Genomic DNA, 15,818 nt, shown 5'->3' with positions numbered 1-15,818 from the left:
CTTACTGCCTGAGCCACCAGGGAAACCCCCCGGTACATAGACTGTCTTAAATAGAAACTGTGTCATTATAGGATACAGAGATAGGTCTACTCGAGATAAAAACATAAGGACATCCATCACCTCATATAATATTCAGTCCAGAGATAACATAGGCTTCAGTGCCTTCAAGATATCTGCAAAAACTGTTGTTCCTTTTTCAATCTGTCCATTCTGCCATCCTCACCCCCAAGGGTGAGGATTCTTTTATTTCACCTCCAAGCCAGGAGGAAGATTGCTTATAATCATATAAGTGATCCACTGACACCTTGTGGAAGAAAGGAGTGTCTTCTTGGTTCTCTATTAGGATCAAGGGCTGTTTTCCCAGAAGGCTCGTCAGACCTTACCTGGTAAGTCCGCAGCCAGGACAAGGCCCTGTGTTCCTTCCCAAGGAATGAACACACACCCTGAAGTGGGAGTGAGACCCCTTTCTCTGCTGCACACTGCTTCCTGGAGAACAAGGGACACTCAGAAAAAAAAAAAAATTGTTTCCAGTAGAAAGGAAGAGGTGGGACTCGAGAAAGAAATCCCCTTTCAAATAGATATTAGGGGACCCCCGACCTCAGTGACATCAAAGCTTCTTGGTTATTCCCTCTATGGAGGATACCTGTGTGTATTAGCTTCCTTTGTGGTGGTTGTTGTTCAGTTGTTAAGTCGTGTCCATCTCTTTGTGACCCCATGGATTTCAGTACTGACCCCTCTGTCCTTCACTATCTCCTGGAGCTTGCTCAAATTCATATCTATTGAGTCGGTGATGCCCTCCAACCATCTCATCCTCTGTTGTCCCCTTCTCCTCCTGCCCTCAATCTTTCCCAGCAGCAGGGTCTTTTCCAGTGAGTCGGCTCTTCACATCAGGTGGCCCAAGTATTGGAGCTTTAGTTTCCTGCTGCTGCTGCTGCTAAGTCGCTTCAGTCATGTCTGACTCTGTGAGACCCCATAGACAGCAGCCCACCAGGCTCCCCCGTCCCTGGGATTCTCCAGGCAAGAACACTTCTGTGGGTTGCCATTTCCTTCTCCAATGCATGAAAGTGAAAGGTGAAAGTGAAGTCACTCAGTCGTCTCCGACTCTTCGCGACCCCATGGACTGCAGCCCACCAGGCTCCTCCGTCCATGGGATTTTCCAGGCAAGAGTACTGGAGTGGGGTGCCATTGCCTTCTCCATTAGTTTCCTAGCACTGTTGAATTAAATTATCATGGTTTTGTGGCTCAAAACAGTAGACATTTATTTGATCATAGTTCCAGAGGTCAGAGTCAAAAATCAAGGTGTCTGCAGAGCTATGCTTCCTCCAAAGGTTCTAGGGGAGATCACTCCTTGCCCCTTCCAGCTTCTGGTGGCTCCAGGCATGCTGAGCTGGTGGCTGCAGCCCTGGATTCTCTGCCTCATTAGTCACCTGGCCTCCTCCTCTATTCTACGTGTCAGCTCTCCCTCTGCTTTGCTCTCAGAAGGATACTTCCCATTGGGTTTAGGGCCCACTTGGATAATCACAAAGAGTCAGACATGACTGAGTGACTGAACTGAACTGGATAATCCAGGTGATCTCATAACCCAAGATGCTAAACTTAATTATAGCTGCAAAGACCCTTTTCCAAATAAGATGTTCAGTTTCAGGGGATTAGTATGTGGTTGTAATTGGGGCGGGCGGTTGATCGCCATTCAGCCCACTACACTTAACCACAGGCTTGTTGTGACACAATGGGTTTAAAAGTTCTGGCAGGGACTTCCCTGGTGGTCCAGTGGCTAAGACTCCTCGCTGTCAATGCAGGTGGCCCACGTTCCATCCCTGGTCAGGGAACTAGATCCCAGGTGCCACAACCAAGAGTTCACATGCTGCAACTATGATCCGGAGAAGGCAGTGGCACCCCACTCCAGTACTCTTGCCTGGAAAATCCCATGGACGGAGGAGCCTGGTAGGCTGCAGTCCGTGGGGTCGCTACAAGTTGGACACAACTGAGTGACTTCACTTTCACTTTTCACTTTCATGCATTGGAGAACGAAATGGCAACCCACTCCAGTGTTCTTACCTGGAGAATCCCAGGGACGGGGGAGCTTGGTGGGCTGCCGTCTATGGGGTCGCACAGAGTCGGACACGACTGATGCGACTTAGCAGCAGCAACTAAGATCAAAGATCCCGCGTGCAGCAACTAAGACCCAGTACAGCCAAATAAATAAGTAAATAAGTATTTTAAAAATAAAGTAAAAGCTCTGGCAGAGGGCTGGCACTCAGTGAGCATGTGATAAATATTGGTTGAGTCTAAATCCATTTATACATCTCTGCAGCCTCAGCTGGCATTTTACTTACTCCCTATGCCATGACTTCTGGGGTTCTTGGCAAAAGACAGCCTTCCCTTGGCCTGAACAAGAAGAATGTGAGCCAGCAGGACGAAGGGAATAACTGCAGGATGGAGAGTCAAACGCAGGGCGAGCAGGTTGACCCAGATGGCAAGGAGAGGGAACAGGAAGGCCACGGCCACGGGAGCCTGGGAAGGCCAAGGTGCGTGTCTTGGATGGTGCAGGCAGGATGCTGGCCCCTGTCTCACTGCTTTTCCGAGTCCTGGCAGGGACTACAAATACCTTCTCTGCCTCAAGTCAAGCAATAACCCCGAGAGTACGTAGCTTCTTCCTCTTGAAAAATTCACAATTTCATAAAGGGTACACTTTACAGACCTTACATCCAAGTTTATTTTTCTTCTGGGCAAACACATCAATCTTCCTAAGCCCTCGTTTGCAAATAATGAGCCAAAGCCATTCTCTCATCCCTCTGTTTTCCATCTTGCAAAGAAAGGTGATGCTGAAAATTCATACTTAAATTTCATGCTCAGACGGTTTCCCAGCTGGAATGAAGTCACCATAAGGATCATCTGTCTTAGCCTTGCATCACAGAGGAGGAGTCTGGGGCCAGGAGATGTTCAGTTAACTTGCTTAAAGTCACAGTCGGGGGGTTGGAAGGAAAGGATGAACCATCAGAAAGAACAGCTGGAGCCAAATCCCAGATGGGAAAAAGATCCTGGAGTTCTAGGTAGGCAAGCAGCACTGGAGAGGAGAGTGGCGACCTTGTCATTTTCCTGGGTCACCAACTATAGTTGAAAATTTCAGTGCTTTGTCCCTTAAATTGTCCCTAAGATTCTTTATGTAATCTCATTCAGCAAATAAAGGTTAGACACTTAAACTGTCAAAGGGTCATTAGTCATGTTCTGGAGACTCCGAGCAGGTGAAGTGAATCCAAAGTATGAGATAAGAAGATCTATAACTTTGCCATCCATTGCATTAAATGTGTCATTTATCACCATCCACTGATGCACAGTTACCATCCTAAAACCCGTCCATGTTACACTCATCATTTTAAGAATACATTTTTGTTGTTGTTGTTGGCTTAGGACAGACTGACATGATGGATGAAAGAGGTCATGAAAGAAAAGAACTTTGAACCAAGCAAGTGACATGGCAAAATGGCATCTCATTCCCCACTTCTGTCTTCTCAAGGGCTCTGGCCCAGGGATGGTTCAGCCAACACTGATGCTGCCCACGAGGAAAGACAGGTCTGGAGAACTGAAGTGACCATGGGAACTTCTATCTCTTGACAACAGTGCTTTCCACAACTCCACGTTGTTAAATCAGCAACCCAGAGGAGAACTTTTTCTAACAGAAAAGCAGCTGCTCAAAGGCTTTGAGAAAATTGAAAGTAGAGTAATTGATTTGGCAACAGCAACAGAGTAATTGTATCAGTCAAGGCTCGACTAGAGAAATAGACCCTGTGTGTGAAATAGACCCTATGAGTGTGCATGTGTGTGTATAGGAGGGAAGGGGGATATAGGGGGTGACTCAAACTGATATATTGGATTACACAACTGCAGGAGGTGGTCATGCAAGTTTGAGGGGTGTAGGACAGGCCATCAGAAGGGAAGAGCAGAACATACAAGAAACCAACAGACTTATGATCCAAAGGCAGGAGTTTCTCTCTCTCCCCAGGAAAAGCATAAAAGATGTTCCAACTGATTAACTGAGGTCCACTCAAAGAATTCCCCTAATTTAAAGTCAACTAAGTATGAACTTTTACCATATCTGGAAAATTCATTTACAGAAGCATCTAGGTTAATGTTGTTATTGAATGACCGATGACTTGTCCAACCTAGCCAAGTTAACAAGAAGCTTTCCTCAAATTCATGGATACCTAGTAACCAGATTTCCAGCAGAGTGGAAAAGTCAGGAAGAGAAGAAACAATCCTGGGTGAGAAAATGCTTGAAGTCCATGATGACATTTTCAAATTTTATTTATAAGGAAAGAAGAGTTTCAAGAGATGTCAAGATTCCCGATACATTATTGGCTACAAGTAGCTATATTGCTGGATCAGTTTGCTAGTATTTGCTAAGGATTTTGCGTTTATATTCATGAGAAACAGTAGCCACTATTTTTTTTTCTTATAATGTCTTTCTTAGGTTTCATTATTAAGATTATGCTGTCAAAAGTTGGATGGTGGTTACTGTTAGGTGGGGATAGAGACTTTCAGAAGATACAAGAGGACTTGTCTGCCGTCTGGTAGTTTTTCTGTTGACCTGTGTGCTGCTTACATGGAGGTGTTCAACATGCAAATACTTATCGATTTGTACACTGATGAAGTATGTACTTTTCCATCTGTAGGTCCAACTGTCCAGGCCCTTCAGGAAACAGACACTCAGAAGGAATACAAGGGACTTCCATGGCGGTGCTGTGGTTAAGACTTCACCTTCTAATGCAGGGATGCAGGTTCAATCCCTAGTCACAGCCAGAAAACCAAAACACATAAAACAGAAACACTATTTTAACAAATTCAATGAAGACTTTAAAAATGGTCCACATCAAAAAAAAAAAAAAAAACCTAGGGATGCAAGAGAAGCGAAGAGATCAGTTACAAAGTGACCACAGCTATATGACATTGTAAATCACTGTACTTCAATATTTTTAAAACGTTCTTATTGATTTAATAAACATTATTACTTGACCATTTAGAATTAAACAAAAAAAGGTGACCACAATAGCATAATCCTGAAAATTCACCTTCAGGCCGACAGAGCACAGAAGAGCAAGGACCAGTCGTGAAAGGAGTCTGCACTGGACAAAAGCGCCCCAGCCCCAGTGCTCCCACTTTGCTCCCCATCACTGCGTGAGCTGGGAGAGCCGGTCCCAAAGATGCAGAAGCTGGGGGCTGCCCACTCATACACTCCCCTGGGCGGGCTCTCTCCTGAAGGGAGGTCTGAGCCAGGCACGCCCATTCCTGACTTGGAGGGAGTGGGGGAAAGAGGGCATTCTGAGAACTCCTTGTTCACCAATGAGAAAAGTGTGGCTTGGATGAATTCAACCCACACCGGCACATCTGAGGTATGCAGAGTTCCAGCTGAGACCTCGTGTTTCCCAGTCTTCCTTCCTCCCCGTTACACCACATCTCCATGCAACGAATTCTGCACAGACTCCAAATGAAGACTCCTTTGTCACTGTCATCCCACAGTAGAGAGAAACAACATCCTTTAAAACGTGCCTCTGTGCTATGTAGCTAAGGAAACTTGAGGGAATGGTGTGTTGAAGGAGATCAGTTCCTCTTAGATAATTTTGCAGATAATCCTCCTGGGAAATTAGTGATAATTAGTATTCTGGCTGCTTTTCTAAAGATGGATTCTTCTGCAGTGAAGCAGTTCAGCTCCATAGTACCTGAGGCAGAAATAATGTGTGCTACGAACACAGGGGATGGTCAAACAGCCACCGCAAGGTCTCCACTTAGAAACCTGCAATCAACCCAGAAGACAACGGAGCAGACGATGATCAGGGTCCCTCCAGAGGGAGCTGAGGTACCACAGAACCAGAGAACCCAGGGGAGCTTCAGGGTCAGGCAAGGGCTGCAGCTTAAGTAGCCTGCTGTTGGGGGAGGGGGTAGCCTCCGGGATCAGAAGAGAGCAGGGAGGCTCTTCCCTGCGACAAGGTCCGAGGGAGCAGGGCAGAAGGCAGCCCTGAACCTGTGTCCTTGCTTCATTTTCCCCTCAGATGGGAAAAGCCACTCTGAGAGGGTTTTCTCTGGGCTCTGTTTCCTATTACAACACACTACTCCAAACGTCGTGGCTGAACGCAATACACATTTATGCTCTGACAATTCTGGAGTCAGAAGTCCTAATGTGCCTTCCTTCCGTAGGCTCCAGGCAAGAATCTGTTCCCTTAACTTGTCCAGTTTCTAGAGGCTGCCCACTTTCCTTGGCTCTCAGCCACAGCACTGTAATCTCCAGGCTTTGGGGGCAAATCCATAAATTTGTGTCCCTGCCTCTTGCAGTTCCGAAAGGACATCCACATTCCTTGGCTTGCGGCTTCTTCCTCCACCTTCAAAGCCGTCAGCACTCACAGAGGTTACTCTGGCAAAGGACACCTCGGTGGGTCATCGGAACTTCTAGAACAGTGGTTCTCAAACTTCAGTGTGCATCAGAATCGTCCAGAGGTAGGGTTGACAGGCTGAGCAAGTAAAAGTACAGGACGCCTAGTTTAATTTGAATTTTAGATAAGCAGTTTTTTCATATGAGCATGCAATATTACATGGGACTTTGTTATACTAAAACAATTTTCACGGTTTATCAAATGTATTCAAACGTAACTGGGCAGTCAGTGGCTCCTCCTTCCCTGGAGGGCTTGGTGAAACCCAGTTTGCTGCTGCTCGTGATTCATGAGATCTGGGGTGGGGGCTGGGAATGTGCCCTCCTAACAAACCCCCTAACGGAAATCAACCTCAATACTCATTGGAAGGACGGATGCTGAAGCTCCAATCCTTTGGCCACCTGATGCGAAGAGCTGACTCAAAAGACCCTGATGCTGGGAAAGATTGAAGGCAGGGATGACAGAGGATGAGATGGTTGGATGGCATCACCGACAATGGATGTGAGTTTGAGCGAACTCTGGGAGACAGTGGAGGGCAGGGAAGCCTTGTGTGCTGCAGTCCATGGGGTCGCAAAAAGTCAGACACAGCTGAGCCACTGAACAACAACAAGCCCCCAGGTCAGCTGATTCTGCTGCCCTAGGGTCTATGCACATGATGAAAACCACGGTTGCAGTAAAGTACATACATACTTTGAGAATGTAAGTCAGATTAAATCATTTAGGGCTTTTCCAAGTCCCATAAAGAACAAGCCAAAGTTATGACACAATCTTTCAAGGGCCCAGGTGCCCTGGCAGTTACCTCCCTCGCCTCGCTCCCTAAGCCCCTCCCCACTATCGAGAAGCTCTGGAGGCACAGTTGCTTCTGGAACAAACCAGGCACAGTCCCACCTGAGGGTCTTCGCACAAGTAGCTACCCCAGTTAAACGAGTCTCCCCTAGACAGGGACAGGGGTTCCTTCAGGTTTTGCTTAATTCTGCCTTTTCGCCTGATTTTAAATGGTACCCCACCCCCACCAATCCACCCGACATGATGACTTCTGCCATAGTCTCCACCTGAAATGCAAGAAGTATCATTGTTTATTATCTACCTGCTCCCACTAAAACTCAAGTTCCACGAATACTAGGGTTTGTGTTGATTTGATTCACTGCTATTCACAGCAGTGATGTTTCCCAGGATGTAAGGGATGCTCAACAAATGTACAGAATATGTGTTCGAAGAACAGGGATGCCCTAAACGCTTTGTCCATGCTGTGGACACAGGTGTCAAGTTACCCTGCAGACAGGGGTATAAAGAACCATTTGCAGGGACTTCCCTGGCAGTCCAGTGGTTAAGATTTTCCCTTCCAAGGCAGGAGGCGTGGGTTTGGTTCCTGGTCAGGAAGCTAAAATCCCACGTGCCTTGGGGCCAAGAAACCAAAACATAAAACAGAAGCAGTATTGTAACAAACTCAATAAAGACTTTTAAAAAATGGTTTACATCACCAAAAAATTCTTAAAAAGAGAACCATTTGCAGAAAATGTCTGCTTTGCCAACTGGGTAAAGCCAAGTCACCCAAGTGTGTGTGTACGGGCGTGGAGGGGGTAGGACTTTAGAAATGCCATTGCAAAATGACTGAGAGAGACTGGACCACTCCACAGCTATCAGTTATTTGTTGCTTTTGTGTTTTTAACCAATAATCGGGCAACAGAGGCAGGTGGAAAGCATTTACCCGTCCATAACCGTACAACCAGAGAGTGCATCACAGCCTAGGCAAGGGTTACAGCCCATTCTGAAAACACACAAGCGTTCACTAGCAGTCAAGCCCCATGCGGTCAGGTAGTTCTAGACGTTCAGCGAGTTCCCTACACTTTGTCCCCAAGCGTTCCAAAAACAGGTTGAACATGTTCCTCTGGGGCAAATGCACTGATGTCTACAAGAACAGGTCAAAGCTTTCATCTCTTCAAGGATTTTTGCAACGCCACCAGTTGGTCTTAATCTGGGGTGTAAGAGAAGGTGCTGGGCTGACAGACTGCTGGGTCCCTAGACCCTGTGCACCCAAGGTGCTGGCATCCATGTAGCTTTCAAGGCAGCCACATGGCTTGGCTGATGCTTACTGTATCAAAGAGAAATTACTTTTTTTTTTAAATAGAAATTTATTTTAATTGGAGAGGAGTATTTTGTAGTCTCCTCCAGGTGTAGAATCTCATTTAAGTTACTTCAAAGTTAACTGAAGGCCCCTAGGATATAGACTAAAGGTATTCAAATACCTTATAGTCTTTATTCCAGAATATTTTAATTAACTACATGTAAACAATAAAATAAGAGTCTTCATATGTATGCATACATAACATTTAAGATGTGTTTGCTAAAATCAATACACATCCATTAAAGTAAAACTTTATAAATGAACTCATTTGAAGATGCTTTAACATTTCAAAGCTGGCAATGAAACAAAATCCATTTAATTCATTAAACTCACTGGATTTTCCAGTCCTGAGGATAAATACAATGAAACCAATAACCAGTGCAGAGTCAAAATTGCAAATTCCTAACTCTTGCCGTTTACAATGGAGAAGACCCTGATGCTGGGAAAGATTGAAGGCAGGAGGAGAAGGGGACGACAGAGAATGAGATGGTTGGATGGCATCACCGACTTGATGGACATGAGTTTGAGTAAACTCCGGGAGTTGGTGATGGACAGGGAGGCCTGGTGTGCTGCAGTCCATGGGGTCGCAAAGAGTCAGACACGACTGAGCGACTGAACTGACTGACTGAGCCACTTACATTCTGTTTGTAGGATCAGAACAAGCATCTTTGGAACAAGCATCTTGCACGTGGACTGAACCCTAATGCTAAAAACCTGACATTTAACATCTCAAATGGGGGATAATCACACTTCTTTTTAAAAAAATCCCTCCATCCAAAATTGGTGTTTGTTCATAACTAATATACAGAAATATGCATTTAACAAAACTCACAAAACGTTTAACCTTTTCTACCAAAAATTAAAACAATTTGAATTATGAGCATTAGGGAAGGCTTCCTGGGTTTAAACTGGCAGAGTTGAGAGAGGTCTGAGGTTGTTCATAAATCTAAGTGGTGAAGGAAAAAACACAAAAATATTTCATTAAAGCAGAATGCTTCCTACAGCTCCCAGCCCACCCCCTGCCAGTTGTAGGGGGCCAGAGCAGGCACCCCTGCCCGGTGGAGTTTTGCTCCAGAACCCAAGGGAAGTCACCACATCTTCTGGTCTGTCCAGGGCTGCGGGGTGTCCCAGGACATAGGACTTTCAGAGCTAACATGGAGACGGTCCCAGGCAGCAGGAACAAGCTGTTCACCCCACCTGGACCCTTAACTCATCTGCAAGAAGGATTCCTCCCCCATGGCTGCCCCTCTAGGCCGGAAGTAGGCCCATGAGAGGCTTTCTTCTTCAGAGTAAGCTTCTAGCCTCCACTCTCCTTAGCTGTGCTCACCGACTGGGCCCTTGGAGGCCCAGCTGCCCCTCCTCAGCCCCCGAACCTGACAGGAGGCTGATGGGTGGGCAGGTGAGGGGCTGAGGGCACAGGTGGCTGGAGCCAGGCTGAGTGGGGGGCGGGGAGAACGCGGTGCATAAGGAGGAGGGTTGCACCCCCTCTGCCCTTCTTGGGTGAGGGCGCCGACCACCCTGAGATGCACTGGGGGGGCTCTGCTACTCCCTGATGGGTGGGGTTGTTGGGGGGTGTTTTCGACAGGGCCCACATGGGGTCTCATTGATAAGATGGCTTGTTTTGTCAACCTTGAAAACGAAGAATAAAATCACAGTGATCTGTGAGATTGACCAAATGGCATCCTGTTATCTCACTGGCGTTTAATGTCTCAAAGTTCTGAGACCACCAGATTTCCAGGCCTTCAGCTACGTGACCATCCCTTCGGGGAAGTTTTCATCGGTAGAGTGTAAGAAGGACGCTGTCAGAAAGGGAAGATGCTGGTTCTCCTTAAGAGCCAGTCACCCTCTCTTTTCCCTCTAATAAATTTCCTTTTCTTGTCTGACTGCCCGGCTCGCTCTCTTTTTCTCTGCACTCGCCTTACAGTTTTCAAGCTTGCAAATTCACCCCTTTCTCTGGGTTCAGCTCTCTCTCCTGAAGATGCTCCTGCCTCTTTCTTTCTCCTGCTAAAGTGTGAAGAGGCTTCAACTAGCAAAAGCCCATCTCGGCAACTCCACTGCTGCTGTCTGCAGCCACTTCTTTGCACAAAAAGCCTCTTCTGTTTATGGGCCTTTCCTTTCTCCTTAAAAGAGGATGGGGACAGCACGTCCTTGGTCCAGGGTATTACAGGCGAAGCTCGGATGGTTTATCCAGAAGAACAGGACAGGAAGGAGCTGGCCGGGCCCCTAATGACTCAGCCTCAGAGGAAACAGAAGAGCAGGGTTTCAAAAGCTTCCCCCTCCCAGCATCTCCACGGAAACTAACATTAGGGTGAGAGCCAGGCCAGGGCCTCTGCAAAGCCTGGGAATTGGAAGTTGAGAGACGTGAGGGGCTGGGGCTATCGCTGTCTGCCTTCCACAAGAATCAGGCCAGCCTAACCATACAACCATCATGTCGAAGAAACCAACGGGGCCAGCGATGGCCAATGCATGCCCCTGAGCACTGGGCAGTGTCCTCTAGGGGCCGCTTCATCAGGTCCTCTTGGAGTTGGGGGAGGCCTCGAGCAGCTCCTCAGTCCTGAACTGAGAGTCGCAGACTCCCAGCCCACTCCCTTGGCATCTGGGCCAGCCGTCTGGGGAGGTGGGGAAGCACACAGCATAGGTAAGGAGGAGCGCGGACCTGGGATAGGCAGGGATCTGGCTGCCGTTCTCCCGAAGTTCAGGATGCTGGCTCCTGTTCTAGGCAGTGGGTGCCTAAAATGGAGGCTCTGGTCCTTAGGCCCCTTTAATAATTAGATCAGACTCGAATGCTCCTGGAATGGAAGTGCTGAGAAGTAGTAGCAGGTCATTCTCAGCATAGCTGACCAGTAGAAACCCTTAGGACCACACGCCCTAACTTATGAAGCACGGGGCATGTTGCCTCCTGTTGCCAAAGTGCTACCTGGGTAATAGGCTGTCAGCAAGTTACAAGCTGTGGAACTTGAATTTGTGCCAGATTAACCATCCCCTCTAGGACTGGGGCAGTTCATGAACTAAACCGAACCCAGTCTTTTTTCCTTAACCTGGGCAGGGGTTTAACAATCCTTGTCAGTTGCTTCACTTCTCTGGTCAGCATTTATGTTCCAAGAGGAAGAGACCCTGACCCCAGTTTCCAGCATCTCATGACATGCTTCCACGCTTGGGTCTAATATGCCATAGGGCGTATTCTCTCCTATGTTAGGAAATACCTTAAGTGAACTCGGTTCTAGCCAGGCTTCTTCCCATCCTAGTAAATAGGCTTTTTAGGCTGCTTTGATGCTGGCATCCTAACTAGTAAGACAAGGTGGGTAGGTAAGAGCTGCTGAGGCATTCACAGGCATCCTCACAGTGTGACAGGGGACAAGGACTAAACCACTGAGAGCGGGAGCAGAAAGCCAGCTGGCCGTGAAGTGCCAACTAGATTGCTCGAGGCAGCCCCCGAACGCTGCCTCAAATAGCCATCAGCTGCATTTCAGATGCAGGTGAGCTCAGGGCGCCTCGTGGAGAACGTGGAGATGCACGGGACTAGCAGTTGTCTCTAACCGTCATCCTGGGGAGGAGACTCACAATGCAGGGTGTTGCCTCGCTGCTGATATTCTGCTGTAAATACTGCTGCATTTTAAACTTCCTTTATGGTGAAGAAAATACCACAATCCACAGTTTATGTGCTTCATTAGAAGAAGCCATTAAACTCATCTTGTATTGATCACAAGCCTGGCTTCTCACTCTAGCTTATGCAAGCTGCCCTGCCCTCTATTATGGCTGAGAGAAGTCCCCTTGAGGGTTTTGCCAGTCATTTAGCTGTTCCCAAACAATAAGGGTTTGTGTTGGTGGGTGATGGTTCCTAACTCTCAGAGAAGTAACAATATTAAAGACTCTTATAAAACTGGGCCTTGAATGGCTGCAGTTGATGTACCTGAGGTGTAAGTGTTCAGAAGCTCATCAGGTTAGACTGTGCAGTGGTCACAGTCCCATCACTGGGGGCCTGACACTGTCCCATGATGTCTGTGCTGGGGCCACTTAGATGTGGGCGTGCGGGGCACTAGGGAGCCAGGGTGGCCCCCATGGTGGACACTGGGAGGCTCAAGATGCCCAGAGGATAGGCTCATTACTCCCCGGGGGCAGCGATGCCTATAACACCTGATTCAGAAGTCTGAGTGCACAGGCTCCAATGGAGAACAAGTCCTGTGGCTCTCATCGCCAGTGTTCTCCCGTGAGCCTCATTTCTCCGTTCCCTACTGAGAGACTCGTCGGGATATAGGAGTTGAGAGCAAAAAAGCAAAATCCTTCCAAAACCTCACTTGATAGGTATTAGGTCTAAATGTCAGGTCAGTAAGAATGCTCAGAGGATCCCAGAGTCCTAAGTGAGAAAGGCCAGGCTTCATTGGGAGAAAGCTTGGCTCCAGCCTCTGCTCATAGGATTAAGGAATAGTGGTTGCTTCCAAGACAAGAGGTGGGAAGATCCCCTGGAGAAAGGGAAAGACTATCCACTCCAGTATTCTGGCCTGGAGAATTCCATGGACTGTACAGTCCATGGGGTCACAAAGAGTTGGACACGACTGAGTGACTTTTACTACCCAAGACCAGAATCCATTACGACTTCAGGTCCCAGTGGAACGAAACACAAATGGACCACGGGCCTGTAAAGTGTCTGATAGCCTCACTCTGGATCCAAGTGGGAGCTGAGTAGATTGACCTGACCCACCTTGCACTCGAAGCAGACCCTTAGACCTGGCTCAGATTTCCTATGATTTGGAGGTTTGCTAGGGTTCACATTCATCTGTTAGCAATTTGCCCTCCCCTTCCCCATGGCCTCTGTCTTTTTTAAGTGACAGACTAAGACATTCATGGACTCCTTAGAGTTGTGTTTCTTCTGTTTCATAGTTTTCCACTTGAGTCTAGCTTGGGAGCTAATAAGCATTCCGTTTGTCAAAGGAGGAACGCTCTTGCAGAGCGTTCAAGTAACTTAACACTCAAGTAACTTAAACAAAACACCAAAAGTTGGCCCAAATATCACCAAGCATTGCCCACAGGTTGGAAGTAAGTGGGGGATGCAAAGTGAAGTGTTCTGCAGAAAGGTTGGCAGTGTCCGGCCTAGAGGATGAGCCCTACAAGAAGGAGGGGGCCATGGAGAAACCTCCAGCCAGGACCTTCTTTGTTAAGTCTGACTCCTGAGTGGTTGGAGTTTGGCAACTGAGTCTGAAGTATAACGAAGGACCCTGACCTTGACGCTTCACCGGGCTGGTCCTCGCTGAGCCTCACCTCTACCTGGTGCCGTGCAGGTGGGGTGACTTCAATTACCTGTGAGCAGATCTTCTATTGGTCTTGGTCTTTGTCTAGTGAGGTTGACTGGAGTTTGTGACTCATGTTGCTGATAAGGGGCCTGGTTCTACCATCCACACCGAGACCCTCTTGGGAGGGACGGGGAGTATCCTCTGTTCCTGAATTGAGGATTAGCACACCACCAGCACAGACAACTGCGCTTCCCAGGTGGCTCAGTGGTAAAGAACCCACCTGCTGATGCAGGAGATGCAGGTTCAATCCCTGGGTCAGGAAGATCCCCTGGAGGGGAGGGCACGGCAACCCACTCCAGTATTCTTGCCTGGGAAATCCCATGACAGAGAAGCCTGGTGGGCTACAGTCTGTGGCGGGGGCGGGGGGGGGGGTGGTCACAAAAGAGTTGGACACGACTTAGCAACTAAACAACAATTCAGACAACCAAACGCAGTGCTGGTGTGAAGGGCCAGGCAGTCACTAAACTGGATCATCTGCGGGTCAGCTGCCCCTTGGTCAGCTTGTGTCCCAGGGAGGCAACTGTCTGCTTAAAGTAAACCAAAAAAATGATGAACTCCAGTCCTGGGCTGCTCTCCCTCTGACACGGGGTGTCTTGGGAGCATTTTCTCAGAAGCGGCGTCGTTAGACCTGAACCCAAGCCTGTCTTCCAGCTGCAGCACAAAGACTTTGTCACCGTGAAGGGAGGCCTGGCAGATAAACCACATGAAAGGCTGGTACCAGCTGTGCTTCTGAAAAAGGCACTCAGTCAAAACGTTTGCAGGGGCAGAAGGTCCCCCTGGGCACTTAGTCTGTGTCACGGATGACATGGCGTCCAGCGGAGAGCATCCCTCTGGCTGGATCTGGGGGAATGACTACACCTCCCTCTGCAGCTTGTTTGCAAGAGCACAAATGGGCACCTGCAGGTAGATCCCCAGCCAACACAGGGCAGCTCTGGGAATGCAGCTCCTTCATGCGCACAATATCTGCCTACCCAGTACTGGAGGGCACCTTTGGGGTGGGCCACGGATGAGGGGAGTGACCTTTAAAAGGAATAAAGTCCTGGGACTTCCCTGGAGGTCTAGTGGTTAGAACTTCGCCTTCCAGTGTAGGGGTTTTGGGTTCAATCCCTGGTCCAGGAACTAAGATCCCACTTCAGTTCAGTCGCTCAGTCATGTCCGATTCTGAGATCCCATGAACCGCAGCATGCCAGGCCTCCCTGTCCATCACCAACTCCTGGAGTTCATCCAAACCCATGTCCATCGAGTCGGTGATGCCATCCAACCATCTCATCCTCTGTTGTTCCCTTCTCCTCCTGCCCTCAATCTTTCCCAGCATCAGGGTCTTTTCCAATGAGTCAGCTCTTCCCATTAGGTGGCCAAAGTATTGGAGTTTCAGCTTCAATGTCAGTCCTTCTAATGAACACCCAGGACTGATCTCCTTTAGGATGGACTGGCTGGATCTCCTTGCAGTCCAAGGGACTCGCAAGAGTCTTCTCCAACACCACAGCTCAAAAGCATCAATTCTTCTGCGCTCCACTTTGTTTATGGTCCAACTCTCACATCCATACATGATCACTGGAAAAACCATAGCCTTGACTAGATGGACCTTTGTTGGCAAAGTAATGTCTCTGCTTTTTAATATGCTGTCTAGGTTGGTCATAACTTTCCTTCCAATGCCTGGGGCCAAAAAGCTAAAATATAAAACAGAATCAACATTGTAACAAATGCAACCAAGACTTTAAAAATGGTCCTCATCAAAAGTCTTTTAAAAATCTTTGTTGAAGTCCTTACCTTGTTCTGATAACTGACTTCCAGAGTTGTCCACCCCTACATGCGAACTGTTGAGATTTAAGGTGCTCAGTTGTTTGGTTTGGTCATGGGGGTGGGTGTCTGCTCAGGGTTTTGTTTTCCTGAAAACAAAACATTCTGTTGTATGGCAGAAACCAACAACATTGTAAAACTTTAAAAAATATATATTAAAAAATAAAGGGAGATGCATGTGAA

General features: G+C 47.8%; 1 long non-coding RNA gene across 1 annotated transcript; it reads right to left on the bottom strand.

The window, feature by feature from the left end:
• Window positions 1–5,604: 5,604 nt before the first annotated feature.
• On the bottom strand, window positions 5,605–13,346 carry LOC129627173 (uncharacterized). The gene is made up of 3 exons (XR_008702452.1): window positions 11,204–13,346; window positions 9,186–9,493; window positions 5,605–6,503 (listed from the first exon to the last, which is right to left on the bottom strand). It is a non-coding gene; the product is annotated as an uncharacterized LOC129627173 (long non-coding RNA).
• Between the last annotated feature and the right edge of the window lie 2,472 nt (window positions 13,347–15,818).

The sequence above is a fragment of the Bubalus kerabau genome, chromosome 14 (assembly GCF_029407905.1).
Source record: "Bubalus kerabau isolate K-KA32 ecotype Philippines breed swamp buffalo chromosome 14, PCC_UOA_SB_1v2, whole genome shotgun sequence".
NCBI classification, from domain to species: Eukaryota; Metazoa; Chordata; class Mammalia; order Artiodactyla; family Bovidae; genus Bubalus; species Bubalus kerabau.
The sequence above is the reverse complement of the archived record's forward strand: the minus strand, read 5'-3'. Positions and strand labels throughout refer to the sequence as shown.